Raw genomic sequence first — 19,249 nt, forward strand, 5'->3', positions numbered from 1 at the left:
GATGTATGTTACAGACGGATGCTGCGAATCTCATGCGTACAAAGGATGACCAACGATGAAGTACTCCAGCGCATGCAGAAACAAAAAGAGATACTGAACGCCATCAAGGAAAGAAAAATGCAATATCTGGGTCATGTGATAAGAGGTGATAGATACGAAATACTGCACTTCATAATAGAGGGCAAAGTGCAAGGGAAAATATCAGTAGGAAGTAAGACTTAAGTAATCTGCAGATTCAGACCTGTCGACGGCCTGTATGGGTATTATTGTGTATGGAGAAATTTTAACTGACGATATGCAAATCGACAGCCGGAAGCTGGACTGCCGGCGAACTGTATGTGAATGGGTAGGTACCCTTAGGGGTGGGGTTTTCCAGGTCCTTGAGTTCCGCTTTAAGTTGGTTTTCACTTAAAGCGCTGGGAAGCAGAACGGTTCTGATAAAGTTAGTGGACTGTTCGCTTCGTTTCTAGCTAGATCGTTTGCTGTTTCATCAACTTCTATCCCTTGGTGGACTGGAAGCCAGAGTAGAAGGACTTTTTTTTCTAATTTGTTCAGTTTCTCTAGGCATTTTTTAATCAACTTCGAACGAATTGATGGTTTGAGTTGATCGCTCTTAAGGCTGCTTGACTATCGGATAAGATGGGTATTTCTTGTTTCCGACAATTTAAAGTTTTTGGAAGAGAATAATCAAGATGAAGATGTTTTCCACGATTCGGTATCTGCGGGGCAAAAGGTATGCCGAAATATATCCTTTATCTATAAATCCACTGATTTGAGCGTTGCTCAATGCGAAATTGAATAACAAAATAGACTTATTCAAAATCTGGAACAATCTAATAAAAACGTAAATACAATTATTTCAGTTTCAAAAGCACAAAATATACTAAAATCACATGGTGGCGATGAAAATGATCATCGACTGCCATTTCAAAGACCAGCGCGACGTAGTTTTATCGATACTGTACAGGGTGTCCCACTAAGAATAGCTCTCGGCTGTATCTCGGAAAGTATTAGTCGTAGAGTTTGCGGAAAAAATATTTATAACTAAAGAGAGCATGAGAAATTGCTGGAAATTATTTTCAAGTTTGTAGAGCGGCCGCTAGAGGGCGCAACTGCTATTAAAAATAAGAAAAAGGAGTTTTTACACAATTTTGCCTAGATAACAGATACTATAAATAATAGATTCATAATCTTCAGTAATTTTTGCATATTTTTTGATAGAACCATTTTCCCATGTCTGCTAAAATAAAGTAGTGGGGGAAGGTTAGATCTTTTTTTATTTAAATGTTAATAGCTCCGGACTGATCGATCGGAATTCAACAAATAAGGGCTCGTTTAAAAGAGCGTTTCTTACTTGATATTATACCATATAAACAAACATAAGCTTTTGACCGTATACACTAGGGGGCCCTGTCTTACAATTTAACAAACATTACGCGTTTTTTCGAAAAAGTTAAATGCGATAGTATATGCAATTTTAGCTGATACTAAAGAGTAATAAAAGTTTAAAAATTCAGCGAAAACCGCATCTTAATATCTTTTTTCAAATCAAAGTTATTAGCAAAATTATAATAAATACGAAAAAATAAGCCTTTAGTTACCTTATCTTTCTAACACGGTAAAAGATTATTTCATTCAAGAAATCGACAATGTATCAGAATACCATAATACTAGGTGTATTAATATCTAATAATAAAGATATCAACGAAAATGACTAAGAAACGACGCGACGCCTCAGTGAATTCATGGTAGGCTTTGAAAAAAATTTGCTTTTAAAGAGATAGTTTAAACTCAAAATATTCTTATATCAACAATTTGATAGTCTCAGCAGCGTTTTTTATCTTTTGATTGCTTTCCTAAAAATGCCTTTCTTCAAAAGAAAAAAAAACACTGCTAAGACTATCAAAATGTTGATTTAATAACTCCTTGACGTTTATACTATTACGTCAAAAGCATTTTTTCCCGCAAGCTCTACGACTAATACTTTCCGAGATACAGCCGAGAGCTATTTTTAGTGGGACACCCGGTACAATTTACTGCAACACGATACAAAATTCAAACTAGACTTTTTAACTTCGGATAAAAATATTTATTTAGTATAATTAGTATTAAAGATTAATACTAATCCACCACAAAACCCAGTCCTGTTCACTTTACAACAATAATTCAATTTATTATCCCACTTTGGTCGTTATCAAAGCGAACAATCTTCCAATTATTTATTAATATTGTTTATGGATATAATAACAATTCATAAAGAAGAATTTTTATTTAATTGTTAAGCGAGATAATTATCGTTGAAATTATCAATGCGAACTGCAAGAATAATAAACATTTTGCAAGTTGTTTGTAATTATTGAGTTTAAGCGAATGCAGGACAAAATTGTTGTTTTAAACAATCTAAAACCGTTTATTGCCATACATAACCTTTGGATAAATTAATAACAGAAATATTAAATATATACATTTAAAATTAAACTACTCATATTATTCTGTTTCCTAATTAACTATCAAACTTCAAAGATAATCAAGTTGATATTAAAATACAAGGATCAAATTACAGAAATAAAATTTAGAGTGGAAAATGCTCGGGTTCCCGCTAGAACAGGGGGTAGGCACCTAAGCTTGGGATTCTTGACAGATCTGTTTGACATTTCATTTGATTTTGAATTGAAATTTTGTGGATTTGTTTTTCTTTACTGAGCTTATTTTATGTTCTTTATTATTAATTTATTCAATAAGAAGGATTGGAAGAGCGAAACGCTTGCCCAGCAGTTAAAAGACCATACCATAACTTGGTATACTGATGCTTCCAAAACCAATACGGGAACAGGGATCGGAGTGTTTGGGCCGAGAGCTAATTACTCCGAACCAATGGGCACTTACCCTAGTATCCTACAGGCAGAAATCTACGCTATCGAGAGATGCGTACAACTTATCTTAGATAGGAACTATCGGAAACGAGAAATAGCCATCTTATCGATAGTCAAGCAGCGTTAAAGGCGATCAACTCAGTATCAATCAATTCGAAATTGGTCAAAGAATGCATAGAGAAGCTGAATAAATTAGGCAAAGAAAACAAAGTCCTCCTACACTGGGTGCCTGCTCACCAAGGGATAGAAGGCAATGAAAAAGCAAATAATCTAGCTAGGAAAGCAGCGAACACTCCACTAACTGAACCAGAACCGTTCTGCTTTCCAAGTGGTAACCAACTCAAGGCGGAACTCAAGAACTTGGAAGATTCCATCCGCAACCTGGAATGGAAATTTTCCAATGGTCTAAGACACTCGAAGAAGTTTCTGAGGGCTTATGATGAAGAAAAATCACAGATCTTCCTGGGTCTGAGTAAGAACAATCTTCGGATTGTCACGGGGTTTTTAACAGGACACTGTCTCCTCAATGAACACCTCAGTAGATTGAAACTAAGAAGAAACGGCGAATGCAGATTCTGTGGGGAAGATGGTGAAACACCAGTACACCTCATCACTGAGTGCGCCGAGACGACAACCATTCGTGCCATGAATTTTGGTACGACTGATATTGGAGATGGAGAACTACCCTCTATAAAACCGTCCCAGATACTGGCTTTTGTCAAAGCCCTGAGACTGTATGATGAGTTATGATTCAAGAAAGGGGGACACAATGGATCTGTAAGGTCGAAGTGATTAACCCCCCTCCCACTCATTCTAAATTCTAAAAATTCTAAAAAAAATTAATTTATTACGTTATTACGTTCTGTTAAAATGAGGTTAATACCTAATGTATGACTATCGCTTCTTTCGTTCATTTTTCATGAACATAACATAAATAAACATAAGTGAAAATTAAAAACAAATTAAAAAATAATCATACAGAATGTAGAATGAATGAGAGGGGGGGGGCGTTAATCACTGCGACCTTAAAGATCTATTATGTCCCCTTACTTGAGTTATAACATAATCCTATAACCCATCATACATTTTCCTGTTGCAGGGGGGGGGGGCAGGGTATTTCCCATCCTCCTCTGACCACAGATGTTCTTCATATGAGGATACACACACTTCCTCCCAATCATACAGAAAGTGTGAGGCTTTTTGGTCTTACCTCATTAAGTAATTGTTATCAGGTACCGTATGATCGAAAAAAATGGCGTCAGCGGTGGCTATGAAATGAAGATCGCTGTAATTTTATATGTAAAATTATATGGGGAATTTCGTCGCATTTCCAAGCCTATTGGACGCCGTTTTTTTATCATACGGTAGTAGGTAATTGTTAATTTTGAATTTTAGCTTGATATAAAATGTCGTTTTTAACGGAACGTCAACGGTTTTTATAGACGTATCTGTTGAAAAAAAAAGAACTAAAGTGTTCTTGACTAGTTGTATTTAGATATTTTAAATAGTTTTTTCTTTATTCTCTGTGTTTTTTTTTGCTTCCGGCGACGGGAAGAGATACCTATAGTTACCGAAACGTTAAGGATTTTTTTGTCCGTTAGGCAAATTTGTTTATTACTAAATTATTGCTGACAAGTTGGTCTCCGTTGAATTAACGCATCAATGTTTACAAAAAATAACAACTATTTTATTTTGTAAATTTTTTTACAATCCAAATGGTGTGAAGTGAGTTAGAAAGTATTTTGAATAACAAATTAAAAACAAAAAATATTGTTACCAGGTTAAAACTCTTTATAACAATTACTTCTTGGTTAATATAAACTATACAGCCGTTGTTTAATCTTATTTTTGAGCTATAACTATATAAAATTTATTTCCTATTTCTCCGTAAACTTAAGCCAGTATCTTAACTATTATATTACATATACATAAAAAGGACCACAAAGTTTGTTGCCTTTTTCTTTAAATTTTATTCTCGGACCCTTGTCAAAGTTAGGGCGGAAGTCCAAAGAAAGAAAAAGTCCTAACTTGAAAAAAAGTGTTTTTCCGCAAATTTAGACAGTATACAAAGGAATCTACAGAGAAAAATAATGGTATTTTATAAAACTTACTCCTAGGATGACTTAAAATCTGGTCATTTTATATTTGGCGGACTCTGTATTATAGTTATTATATGTAATTTATTCTTTTTGTTTCAGGTGAGTACAACTCATACTACTTACTTATTAAACCTGTTGGTAAGTAATAAGCTAAGAAAGGAATCATATTTTTTTTTTAAATATACATATTTATATATGTCTCAAAATAATTGTATTTTATATACCTACACAACGTGCCATTTTGTAATATCCCAAAATTACCACTTCTTACAAAAGAATATATAAATAAATATAGAAGAATGAAATTATTGGGCAAACCTACAGTAAGATTAGCCATGAAACATGGCTAAAATACGACTACCCGTAGACACTTAGTGTTTCTGCCTTCCGGCTTCATCAATACGGGAGGAATCAGCAACGATGAACTAGCGATCCTGCAAAAAGAAAAGGGGAAGCAAACGAGGCACTAGGCACCATTTGCAGCCTGGTTAAGCAGTAGCTCACAATTCGCAAGCGTTACTACCAAAAAACCGCTGCGGAGGTACTTCAACATACCTCGCCGCTATCACCTTGGCCCAGAGAAAACAATAAACAAAAGATCGCTAGTTCATCGTTGCTGATTCCTCCCGCATTGATGAAGCCGGAACGCAGAAACACTAAGTATCTACGGGTAGTCGTATTTTAGCCATAGTTCATGGCTAATCTTACTGTAGGTTTGCCCAATAATTTCTCTCATTCTTCTTTTTTATTATAGTCCCCACGATAACATCTTTTGTTTAAATAAATATATCGATGATAGAAAAATGAAGCTATATTTCCCCCAATATTTTTTCTAAATACACTATAAACTACAGTTAAAAAGCATTTTATCATCTAGATACATCCTTTCTCGATAGTTTGTTTTTTCGTTCACCTCATTAGCTTTATTTTTTTTTTAGATATTCGCTTTAAGAATAGGAAGACTAACATGTTTTCGTAATTTTTACATTAAGACTATGCCTTTGCTTTTGGTCCTAGCCAACAGATCTAGTAACTTCTGGTCCGGAAGCAGGCCTTCTTGACATAAGATTTGCTTCATTTAGTCTTCTTCTTATAGTCTGTTAGTTAATATATGTACGTTCCTTAGGTGTATATCATTATAAATTTGAAAAACTGGCAAACGGCGCACAGTGGGGTATTTGACACTGATAGTTGATCGAATTTTTTTTATTTAGACCTTATATAAATTATTGCTATTTTCAATTAAAGAGGACATAATATGAACAAAATAAAGAATAATTCGTCGATTCTAAAAAAAGAAAGAAAAATCACTGTTCCAGTGTTTCCACGGTCAGTGCCAGTAGTAATATCGCAACTACTACTACTAATGCTACGACTGATCCGCGAACAATGCCCATACCACTAAAGTCGCTACTAATGCCAAATTGTGCTATACTGCTAATGGCACTAATGCGATCGCTTTGTACACAACAATGCCATCGCGGTTTACACCTCGCATTAGTATATCACTGATTGGCAAATTAGAGGAAACCAAGAATGTTTTTCTCATTTTATCAGCAAAATCGCAAAAAGTCACAGTATTTTATTTTACTGTATGAAAGCCCAATGTTTACTAAGTAAAACGCATATAGACAATATGCTGAATTCTTCGAAATGCGCAACTAAATCTCTAAGTATAATAAAAATGTCACAAATTTAATCAAATTTTCTGAACGCCTAACTTTTAGTTGCAAAAAAAATCGTTAGTATAAAGAATATCAAAATAAATAATCCGTTTTTGTAGAATACATACCTGCAGCTTGCTGAGCCATTTTCAATCAAAACAATAATATCAACGTAAAAAGAGCACAAGAACAACAACAATTTATAATTTTAAACATAAAATTTAGCCATTTACCTCTTATCTGTGAGAAGTAACAACTTTGACGTTTCGTTGAAACAAATGAATGCAACTAAACACACCCATAGCAACGCCATTCATGCGGCAGAGATGATTTAACTTATCATTTATCTTTATTTGGGAAATCTTAAACACATTTGCTTTCTCGAATTTCGATTACCTTTTTCATGCTAATACCCCACCGTGCGGCGCGGCGGTTTCTTAGCAATAAACTTAGAATAAGTCGATCGTCTCGATTAGAAGCTCTGATACGAAGGTTCCTGGATATCTAGATTGATGTCCTCATGGACGTGGCCATAATTCAAAAACCACTCAGTATACTCTATGGCATTAAGTATTTTTGGAAACGGAATTTTATAGCAAATTCACTTAACTAAACAAATATAGAGCATTTCATTTGAAATACCAAAACTTAAGTGTAAAAATATATTTGACTCGCCCTGTATATCTATAAAAATATTTTTGAAATGTGAACTACCATTAAATGCATATTTTTTAAAAGGTTTGGAGTGGAAATCTCATATAGGAATCCCGGGAGCCATAGTATGTATTCATTTGTGTATGTATGTTTATTTAAATACTAAAGTGAAAGGAACAAATTTAAATAGGTAAACTTTGTAATATATATTTTATTAACAATACAATGCTAAAAGTTTTATAAAAATTCGTTCGCAATAAATGAATTCCGAGGTTTGTATCCCATAAGGGCTTAAAGCACTCCACTAATATTTCATAGTTGATCACTAAGATATGAAAAAAAATTATACAGATGTTGCATGGTTTAAAATATGGTTGATATCCTAATAATATTTTGATGAATACAGAGTGTTCCAAAAAAGTTATGATAAAGTTTTTTTTAATTGCACACCCATTTTTCTGTAGATAATTGGATTCAGTATAAAATTCTGCATATAGAGAACTATTTTTATTTGAAGTTCTATGCGGTGTTGCCATTTTTATTGAGCCAACATTTTATCGATTTAAAATGTTGACTCTCATACTGGCACTACCTCTCTAAACTGAGACGAGCCCCCATTGTATAAAACTGAAGAAATGATTTTGGTTGCAAATTGACCACTTCTTGATATAGAGAACGTATTTTAAAGAAAAATAAACGATATTAATATATTCCCGTTTTTATATGTATAATTTAAGCAAAAATTCCTAAGGAGATATCTTCGATGCATCTGATTATTTATTGTGTCCCAAGCTGAAGCCCATTTATATTTTTCGAAAAACACGAGCCTGTCTGGCGGCATTGCCAAAAAGTAAGCGATACCGGCGCTCAATTTGACATGTTAATTACACACATTTTTTCAGCTGCATTCCATTAAAAATTCCAGATCGTTTTAATTAGCTTGGAATGGTCCACATTTACAGCCTTTCGTTAAAAATCCTTTTAGTAGGAATTATGAATATTTTACACGTTTTAAGAAGCATTTTAGTTGTTCTTATCGTAATAAAAAACATTAGTCTGGGCGCACACAGAAAGACCAAAACTGTTTTAGTCAAAAACCATTTTAACTAAAACTGTTTTCGATGCCCCAAAGCAAATTAAATGGGCTAAAGCATAAAGCACACTGATCAGTCGCGATATTTAAAACAGGTTGAAGCTCATTTAGTCACAGTCAGGCTGTTCGACATGGATCAAAACATCAAATGTTTAACCTTAACCTGAATTGTATTAATATACAGGGATCCATTAGTGCGACGAAGTCCAATATCGTCGCCGTTGTCGAAAATATCAAACAATGTTGCATACAGGTGTTACATAATATTTTGTGTATACAGGGTGTCCCCAAAAAACGTTATGATGTTTTATTTTTCAATTGCACCCCCCCCCCCCCAATTTGATGTACAGATTTGGATTCAGCATATAGTATGCTCTGTTTATTTCCACACCAGCACCATTCTATTTCATATTTCCTGAAACTTTGGTTGAAAACAGTATGTAGATCCGAAAAGTGATTGAAAGTAGAATTTAACTTTATTAATATGTACAGGGTGTCCCAAAATGGGACTGTTATTAGTGAAGATAGAAGGATGCGGTTTGCACCAACCTGTCCCTTTTTTTGTCAAACGAAAGATGCTGTAGACAAAATTTTTGAAGCCCTCTTCGTGTCTGAGCTACAGGGTCTTTTTGAAAATTTTACAATTTAATACATCCCCGTATCTCTGTTATTGTGAATGATATCGAGAAAGTGAAAACTGTTTATTGTAAAAAAAATTACGTAGAATACAGTGGCGTAGTCTATTATTCTACGAATATTTTTAAAGATATGAATTACACCAATTTACTATATTTAAAAGTTTTCATTAAAGTTTTCATTAAAAGATCATTTTTATTAGTAGGCCATGATAGATAATGATAAAAGAAGATAATGAATAAGAAAGTGAAGAATTATTAAAAGTATACTGCTATCTGTCTTTTGTTTTCTTTTGGGAGCCACCAATACATTCTTTATAGGTATATCAGAGAAACTTAACTCTCTACCACTATTTGTAAATCTTGGAAGCTATCGTACCGGAACCTTTAGATATTCCTTTATATAATAATTTCTATGAAGTATACTTTCAGCAAGAATGAGGTTTCCCCTCACAACTTTGAAAATATTAGAATTTTGTTATTTGGCTACCTCCCAAATCAATAAATTGAGACCAATGGACCCATACCATGGCCTCCTGATCCCCGGATTTGCCCGTGGTACAGGTTTGTGCAAGCCTCATCCTCGTATCTTTACTAATAACGGAGATACCACATGATTTCAACCAAAATGGGACACCCTGTACATCTAACTAATCTTTTTTTAACAAATTATTCAAAAAAGAAAATTGCTTCATTGTAGTTTTAAGCTCGATCAGACAGTAACTGTTTAATACTGTACCAATTTGAACCCGTCAGTTCAAATATTTATAAAAAAAAAGACATCGTGAGTTTTTGTGGAAAACTAAGGTAGTGTTATCCACTATCTCCACTATCATACGACCCGTCCCTGGTTTCATCAAAGCATTAAAATTAAAGATTGTTAATAAATGATAAAAAATATATTTATTTAAAAAACGAAACTTTATTTCCCTAAAAAATACTAATTTCATTCCGAGTCATAATTAAAGCTGGTTAATAAATTTTACTTTAATTTGAAAAAGACTATAGCAATAACGAATATTAATGGTGGTGTAAAAACGTTCTATAATTCCTTTTTATTAATTTTGGCCGTACGTTAAATGATTGTAAATTCATTATAAAAGTGATTTTATTCCAGAAATATGTACGTAATTAATTATTATAACAGATTCTAACAACGCTGCGCGCTGGTGGTATTTTCAATTTACTACTAATTTAATTACTAAATTACTAAAAAATGTATATTGGTTGTTTTACAATTAATTAAGACTTTTAAAAACTGAATAATTAATAAGGGATATGTTTTCTAAATGTTGACTCTTTACAAAACCTATATTACTTATTATTTCTATTACGTTATACGGGGTGGTGCTTCGACGTTAGAAACACAGGAAATCCCATGCAAATTTTAAACTGTCCAAATATTGGCTCGCTTGGTAATTTTACCCCCAAGTCGTAAATAGGTTTATTAAAGGTTTGCGTGTACTGAATATACATGTGAAATTTGAAGAATTTTCGAGAAGTCGTTTTGAATTTAAGAAAAAGTGCATCTGAACAGGTATAACAATGCAAAAGCAGGCAAATGTCAACATACCTTAAGTTGTCAACCTATGATAGAATGCAATGTGTTGTCTACGCTACTATGTTGAGTACCTACGGTTAGTGTCCCGATGTGTATTTTTGTAATTTAAAACTTTTTCAAATTAGACACAAGCCTAACAAATTAGGCAAAGAAAATAAAGTCCTCTTACTCTAGGAGCCCGCTCACCAAGAAATAGAAGGCAATGATAAAGCAAATGATTTAGCTAGTAAAGGAGGGAACCAAAGACATTATAAAGATAGACCGAACATCTCATTCATAAATACTCGTTGGTAGTGTATCAAACATTCCAATGTGTCAAACAAGGACAGAAGAGACAGAGAAGTCTAAAATTTCCGACCCCGGCAACTAGGCGCATTTGGATTGTTCTAATGGCCAGTGGCGTATCGTTTTTTGGAACGAATTTAATTAGTAAAGTAAAAGTAAAGTAATTAGTAAAATTTTTACTCCATATTAATAACTACATTAACATTTTTTTGGTCAGATGAGTTTTGTTGTAAGGTCTAATATAATAATACAATTAATATCCCACATATACTTATGTTGAAACGTTAGTAGTTTTCGAAAATCACTCCAACGTCGATTTTCAATTTAAACTTTCAGTTACTTCTATATAAACTTTCAGTTACTTTTGAATATTTACAGGGTGACTCAGGCTTCCGAAACTGTTCTATATTAGGTTTGTGGTTGGTGACTTTTCTTTCAATTTTTTTTTCAGAATATGGAGGCATTTAGGCACATTTTAGACATTTTTGTAAACATAGGTAGGCCGGAACATATTTTCAAACCAAAGTTGTAGATTTGCCATTAAATTTCCATTCCAGAAATACCTAGGGTTGCCACTTGTCCTTTTTTGAAAAGGACAGTCCTTTTTTGGAATAGCTTGTCCTTTTGACTTTTTTTGGCTTAAAAAATCATTTTTATTTACGTATTTTCCCTGAGAAAATTACCTACAGCAAACAGAAATATTCTTTTCGCCCAAATTTAATTAGGAATGTTATAAAACTTAACTTATAAATACATTTTTCTTGATTAAAATAGGCAACATTATTTAGAACTTCCCGTTTAATCTCAAATGATAGTTTAGGTTTTAGTTTTACCTTTTTTTATCTTAAAAAAAAACTTTTCAAAATTAGTACTTAATTAGTAACGATTTAGTTAGTTCGCAATCGATAGCTTCCTGTGAAGTACTGTGTAATAGTTGTTTAATCTTGTATTATTAATAACTTCGACATCAATCTAAATCAATATTTAATGAGAAAATTGTGTTTTTTTTTTAAATATAAGACAAGATATGACTTTCGGTCTTCTTCTTGTATTATGATGGCTCTGATACGAGACAATTGCCTTTTAGTCTCGCAATAGAAGGCATTTATCATTAAAAGTATAAAATCTGTGTGCTACAGTATGGGATTTCTGTCGCATAATAATGAATACCTATTACGTTTATTTACAAATCCATTACTTTTAAAGGTAGCTTCATCAGATAATCAAATTTTAGTTAAATGTCCTAATCTTCATGAACTGTATTAAGCATATGTATTGCGGTTTGAATCACCCTGTATGTTGACAAAAATATTTTGAAAATGTGCGTTACAATAGTCCCCATCTTATGTAAAAAATTGAAATAAAAATCACAAACCAAAAACGTAATAGGTAAAAAGCTTTTTTGGAGGCCTGGGTCACTCTCTATATAGGTATGTATAAAACTAGTAGCCTAAGAATTATCTACAGTTCGTCCCATTCTAAAAAAAGTTAAACACACCGTACAAATAACTCTAGGAAGATGTATTTGTACGGTGGTAAAACATTGTCTAAACAAGGCCGAAGGGGCAAATATAATAAAGCAATAAAATGTAAAAAAGGTCGGGTAAACATCTTTGTTTATTTATTGAGCAAAATTCCTTTAGAATATCGTATTAATGACCAAAATAGGATGCAATTTTAAGAAAAAAATGTCTGGCTTATAATAAAGTTTCAAATGTACCGTTTATATTCAAATTTGTTATGATCTACAACAGTTAGGTAGTAATTGAGACGAATTATAATTCAATTACCGGCTACTACGTTCTTGTTTTAATAGATCAAAATTCAACAAATATAATTAGAAATTATTTTAATTGTGAGAGGCTCCCTTGTGGGACGCCTATGTACGATTACGGCGCGGCGGAAACAATACCTACCTGTGAATAGACAAATTCGGGAAATTTGAGCTTATTTGTCCACACATTTGACACTGTCGTACCATATTGAAAATTCGCAGATTCAAAAGTACATTAAGCAAAAACAAGAACTACTGAAAAACACTGAAAAGTTCACTTCGGACTTGATTCCGACTTCAAACACACCGTAAGGTAAACGTAGTACGCTATAACGGACCATGGGCCGTCGCGAGGGGTGGTGGGACGGACGGCTCATTTCATTCTGGAAGACTAGCAGCGACGTTGCCAATAGTTCTAGACGTTTCAGCACATTAAACAGTAAACATGTCCTTTAATAGTAACGCATATATCCTCTGTTTAATAACATATTATTACGCATGCTTCTTTAAAAATAAACTATTCATTTAATTAAGAAATTGAGATTTACTGATATCCGGTGAAGGTTTTAAAGTCACCTTTTCTGCAAATCAGACTAAGTAGATAGGCGCAAATTTGATATGTGGCAATGTCGCCTTCTCTATCTCAGTTGCTTTTTACAGTACGTAGTCAACCTCCGAATGTTTGATCGGGTTAAAATGCATAATGTGATATCTGTTCTTCCTAAATCTATGGAGGGAACACTCCACTAACTGGACCAGAACCGTTCTGCTTTCCAAGTGGATCTACTTAAAGTGGAACTCAAGCTCCTGGAATGGGAATCCTCCAACGGTCTAAAACACTCGAAAAAAATTCTCAGAACTTACGACCAAGAAAAATCACAAATTTTCCTTGATTTGAGTAAGAACAATCTTCGGATTGTTATGGGGTTTCTAAAAGGACACTGTCTCCTCAACGAACACCTCAGTAGATTGAAGCTGAGAAACAACGGCGAATGCAGATTCTGTGGGGAAAATGGGAAAACACCAGAACACCTCATCACTGAGTGCGCAGAAACACTGAAAAAATTAATTTGTGAATTTAATAGCAATATTGAAGGTTGTTCTTGCCACTGATTATTATAGTAAATTTACCATCCGTTCTTTAGTTTTAAAACTCGTTTGTAAAATCGCGGTATGACTAATTTGTGGCATGTATGTAAATATGTTATAATATAATTTTATATTCACCAATATTGTTAGTGAATTTATTTAAAAATTGTGTATTTCATAGTAAATTTATTTATTCCGTGTAAATTTATCTTTTAAAATTTACTATAGAGTATCAACAAATTAAAACATTTTATTATAGTAAATTTATAATTACTTTTGTAAATTCACAAAGCGTTAGTAAATATTAATAAATTTAACAAAATAATCTCATTGCATATCTTCTTGTCTTGAAGAACCTTATTGGAATTCTGCGCCTAACCAAAATAGAACAAAATTGCCATTAGATACAAAATTAAAAAGAACTTGCAAGAAAAATATATCTAATCAAACAGTCAACTTACCAACTTAAAGACTATGGAAAGGCTATGGATATATAGAGTGCTCTACTCCAGTCCTCTTTTAAATTTATCCTCCGAAACACAGTCTGAGAGAATAAATAATAGTACTTAGAGATATATTGATATAGAGAAATCACACATGGCACAATTATATTTTATAATTATAATAAATGGAGATTGTGTTTTCTAAAAGAGCTGCCTTTATATTTACAAAAACTACATATAAACCATAATTAATATAATATACTTACCCTTAAATTATAAAAGCACTAATCACCAACGCACTGAGACTCCCGCCTGTTCAAAAAACTGCTTGTTCGTTGTTTCCTCTACGTCGAATACTTAATACGCCTCACTGCGCTTTCAGATAGAGCGGAGCGTCCGCGACTGCGGGCAAGTACCATGAGTTTATCTGAACAATTTCACTTGAGTCGCGTATACTCCGTCCGGATGAGCTATCTTGAAAGAACATCCGCGCGGACGGTCCGCTCCATCTGAAGGCGCTATCAGCCTCACAAGAAGTCACGTGATGTGGCGTCATTTTTTGCTAAATATATTATGGTAAATTCACACAAGGTTTTGTGAATATGTCTAAAGACATGCAATTCTACTAGAAGAGTGTATTTCTGATTTAAATTTAATTTTTAAACTCACAAAATTCATTGTGAAAATAATATCGTTTAGTAGTAATAATCATATAATATTAATAAACTGATTTGCAAAATTACATTTTTTGTGACACTATGCAAAAATATCTTATTTTTAAAAGTTTCTTATTAAAAACACTCTAATGTCTCAATTTTTTTTTGTAAAATTACTTTTGACTTTATTTTTGTATGGCTGATGTCGGAGATGGAGGGCTGGCCTCTGTGGAGTCGTCTCAGATACTGGGTTTTGTCAAAGCCCTGAGACTCTAACTCGTTATAACTCAAGAAAGGGGAACACGAATTTACTCATTTCGCTGTTACACCCTGTATGCACCTACTATAAAGCGGAGATTTTATAATACTCGGCATAAAAAATGTCACAAGGAAAAACACACCGAGATATATCTGAAATTTATACGTTTCCTTTTTTTATTCGTTTTTTTTTCGGACATTTTTACTGGCGAAAATAAATCGTGGCCAAACAGTTGGTAGTGGGACCGATGCCCGTGCGGCATAAATAACAGTAAAAATAATTCAAACTGGGACTTGGTTTATAACCTTCCTGCGCTCTTTTTATAATAAAGTCGACTATACTTTGCATTTTTAGTATTTTCTTTCGTGGAAAAAATCGCAATTTAACATCAGATCAGATCAAATCCCCCAGAATGATTCTACTGTTATTAGACCTATAACAACAGAAATAATTGGAAGTACGAAATCTTATTTAAACATTATTTCTGGGTTATACCCTTGTCTATATATAATATAGTCTGACAATGAGGGGTATTGTGAGATGCTGCCACCATGCGGCCTTTTTTTGAACCTTAAACATGAATGAAAATCGCCAAGAATTTTACCCCTCAATTAAAATGGTGGGAGATGGGCGGATCTAGGTTTAATAGTATATTTCAGTATATTTTTAACTTTCTTTTCTGAATCCGAGTTCCGAGTTTTTAACCTTGATTTAACCTTGGTCGGGCACAAATTTTATTTCCATGCAAAAAATATATAAAGAAGCAATTTTTGACAGATAAATTTTTATTTTAATATTATTATATCTTTAAATAAAATTTTGAGCTAACTTCCAAACAGATGCACAAGAAAGAATGTTTTCAATAAAATGAAATTAAATTGTACAGAATTTTTTTTTTTCAATATTGAAGATTATTTTATATCTATTAATCCCTGTATATGAATACAAGACAAGGATACAAGGTATTAATTGAATTAGATCTGTATTAGAAATATAAAATATAAGAATTATTTAATTATACGCATTGAAAATAGTTTTAGTTTTCCTGAAGAATTTTTTCTACATATTTTAATAAGTGTAATCAAGGAAAAAATATTTTTTCTTAATTTTGAATGGTATTTTTATTGTAAATATGAACAAAAGACCATATTTATCTATATAAACAAAAGAAAACAATTTGGAAAATTTGCCTACAGTATGTCCCCAAGTTTTCTCTAAAACAGTGTGGAAATTTGACAAAGAATAAACAGGATTAACCATTTAGACAAGCAAAATCTTTTTATGAAAAATGCATTTTTTTAAATGTTAATAAAAAACTGCTTCTGTAAAGACAATCCAGGGATATACTGTATATTAGATACTTCGATAATGTTTATATATGTTATTCAATAAGGTTTATAGGGAAAGGAAGAATGACTGGAAAATTGGGGATAAACTGCAAGTACTTTTTTCTATGGGATTTTGTATGAACTAAAGATCATAATGTTAGTGTTAGTGTATGAACCCGTAAGTTGTTTGTTTGTAAGAATTTATAATATATTTTAAACACATTTATTAATTAATAAAGATTTATTCTGAAGTTTACAATTAAGAATAAGCCGCCAAAATTGCTAATATTTATCTTCTGTTCTTAATACTCTTATAAAAAATGGTAATTTCTTGTGTAGATACACTGTATTTTTTTTTTATAAAACTTTAGGAGGTTTAAAATTCTTTTTATTCACTAGGGTTGCGATATATGTATGTATGTATATTTTTTCTTTGTGATGTTCATTGTGAAATTATTTTTCATTAAAAATATTTTTTCAAGAGACTAAGACAAACAGAAAAAATTGAACAAATTGAAATACTAAAATCACTCCATCAATTTGGTTCATAAACTTGTTGTAGTAAGTATTAGTACGTACGTAGGTATTATATTTATGTGTTTAAATCAAGTAAAATTTAGTCGAATTTAGATATCGGTATCTTCTCTTGGATTTAGAATGAGTTTAAACTTACAAAGAAAACATTTTCAATAAGACTAGGTATGTAGTTTTATTATTTAATTTTATTTTTTTTTCCTAACCAATTGTGTATATCAAGCATACCTTATATCTTTGTAGAACAAAAACCCGCTTCTTTAACTTATCATAATAAAAAATAAGGCTTCCTTTGTTCCAACACAAACCAAGTTTCTAGTTAATCATTAATTTATCACTAGAAAACAATTACATATCACATTTTTTGCACTGATAACCACTGTCAAATCACTATTTAATGTTAGCTGTCAGTCTCTTAAGACTTCGGCTGCAAATCCACTAATGGATGTGCATGAGCACATTAGTCCACTTTTTTATTTAATATTGCATGGAGTAGATCTTCCATTGTCTTGAGTCCCATCCACTCTCTGATGTTACCAAGCCATGACATCCTCTCTATCCCTTAATCTTTCCTTCGATGATCAACTGAAGGAATTGGTATCTATTGTTACGTATCACGTAACCCCATCCTCTTTTAATACACTTGTATGCATAATACTAGCAACTTTTTAGAAACATCCGGGTTTGTGGTCCTAATTTTTGGGGCATCTAGTGGATTCAATCAGCATGTCCAGCTTGAAATCATTCATAGTTGACTGATTGGTATATTTTCTAGTTTGCTGCTTCTAGCAATATATTTTGATATTATATGCACTAATTTAACTGTTAGGTCACTTATTCTATGACAATGGCAATCGTGTTAACCCTAAAACAGAACGTAATTGATATTAAAAGACGATAAATACGATTAAAAACATACCTACATAGATTTATATCGAAGAAATGTTATAATTTTTGCTACAGTAGATTACAGTACTTACCAGTCCTATTATTTTCAGTAGTTCCACAATAGTTCTGAAAGCAATATATGCCTGGAAAATCAATATTGGCCTAGGAATTTCTGAATTTCCCTTTTATTTTCAGATTTTGATTGTTTTGAAGTATCGCGTGAGGTTAGGTTTCATCTTTCATCAACAACAGTTTGCGCGCGCTCCTTTTTCGTTCAAAATTTGTTCGATTGTTTATCGTCTCTATTTTCTTAATTATGCAGTCGAATTATTCTTTTTGGTAATAAATGGAATGTTGGGAATTTTGTCATTAATCTGATTTAAATATTCAGCCCAGATTTTTTTTTAGATACTCATTGTTTTTAAGAAAGACTCTAACATGACCCTAACGACCCTAACTAACGGCAAGTAAAATCATTCCTAATAAGGAAACTCTAGTAATCGACCAATTAAGAGTGAGAAATCCCACTTTTCCTAAAAATTCGAGATTGTAGCGTAGGGGAATACGAAAACTTCTCAGGAGCCCTCGCCACCTGGTGAACAGAGCCCCAAAGCATCCGATCATTGTCTATCTATATCATCTATAATCAAGGGTTATACTATGTCCATCGTAACCTAGAATGGGAATCCCCCTTTCACTAGCTTCAGTTGGAGCAACAAGGACGTCACGGCACTTCATAGGATTATATCAAATGACTTAATCACCATTAAATCTTGGTGCGATTCGAACCTCCTGAGTCTCAACATTTCTAAAACTAAAGCTTGTTAGTATAAAAACTCGCTGCAGCCTTTTGTACTTAACAATACCACCACTGACGTCGTAAAATCTGTAAAATTCTTAGGGCTTGTTGTAGACAAGAAGAATTCTCTGAAATGGGACATGCATATCAAAGCTTTCTCGAAAAAATTAAGCTCTGCCTGTTTTGCATTAAGATCTGTTTCTAAGGAGCTTAACTTGTCAGTGGCTAGAACTGTTTATTTTTCACTTTTTGAGTCGAACCTCAGGTATGCCCTTCCATTCTGGGGTACGTGTTGTGCGACTCAATTTGACCGCATTTTCAAGCTCCAGAAGAGAGCTGTTCGATATTCACTGGGAGTAAACAGCAGAACCCACTGCCAGGACTTTTTTAAAAAATTAAAAATATTAACTCTTCCTTCCTTATTTATGTTTGAATCCGTTTGCCTAATACGTAGGCATGTATCAGTTTCTCAAGAAAGGCCATCTCACACTTATCCACTCAGGAACGCGGAGCAAGATCTTTATCTACCTACCCCACGCTCAGAGTTAGTTAAAAGTTCAATATTATACAACTCGAAAAAAATGCACAATCACCTGCCATTTGAAATCAAATCCA

The 19,249-nt window shown here is 32.9% G+C and overlaps 1 protein-coding gene and 1 long non-coding RNA gene across 2 annotated transcripts in view; one reads left to right on the forward strand and one right to left on the reverse strand.

Annotated features, from left to right (window-relative positions):
• The window catches only part of LOC115875891 (leucine-rich repeat-containing G-protein coupled receptor 5A-like), a 327,679-nt gene that overhangs the window by 107,016 nt on the left and 201,414 nt on the right, over positions 1-19,249 (forward strand). The gene's annotated exons all lie outside the window — the stretch shown is intronic.
• LOC115875892 lies at positions 17,118-18,291 on the reverse strand. Its single transcript, XR_004049068.1, has 2 exons — positions 17,928-18,291; positions 17,118-17,812 (listed from the first exon to the last, which is right to left on the reverse strand). It is a non-coding gene; the product is annotated as an uncharacterized LOC115875892 (long non-coding RNA).

Source organism: Sitophilus oryzae, unplaced genomic scaffold, assembly GCF_002938485.1.
Source record: "Sitophilus oryzae breed Bouriz unplaced genomic scaffold, Soryzae_2.0 scaffold_1396_pilon_pilon, whole genome shotgun sequence".
Taxonomy (NCBI): Eukaryota; Metazoa; Arthropoda; class Insecta; order Coleoptera; family Curculionidae; genus Sitophilus; species Sitophilus oryzae.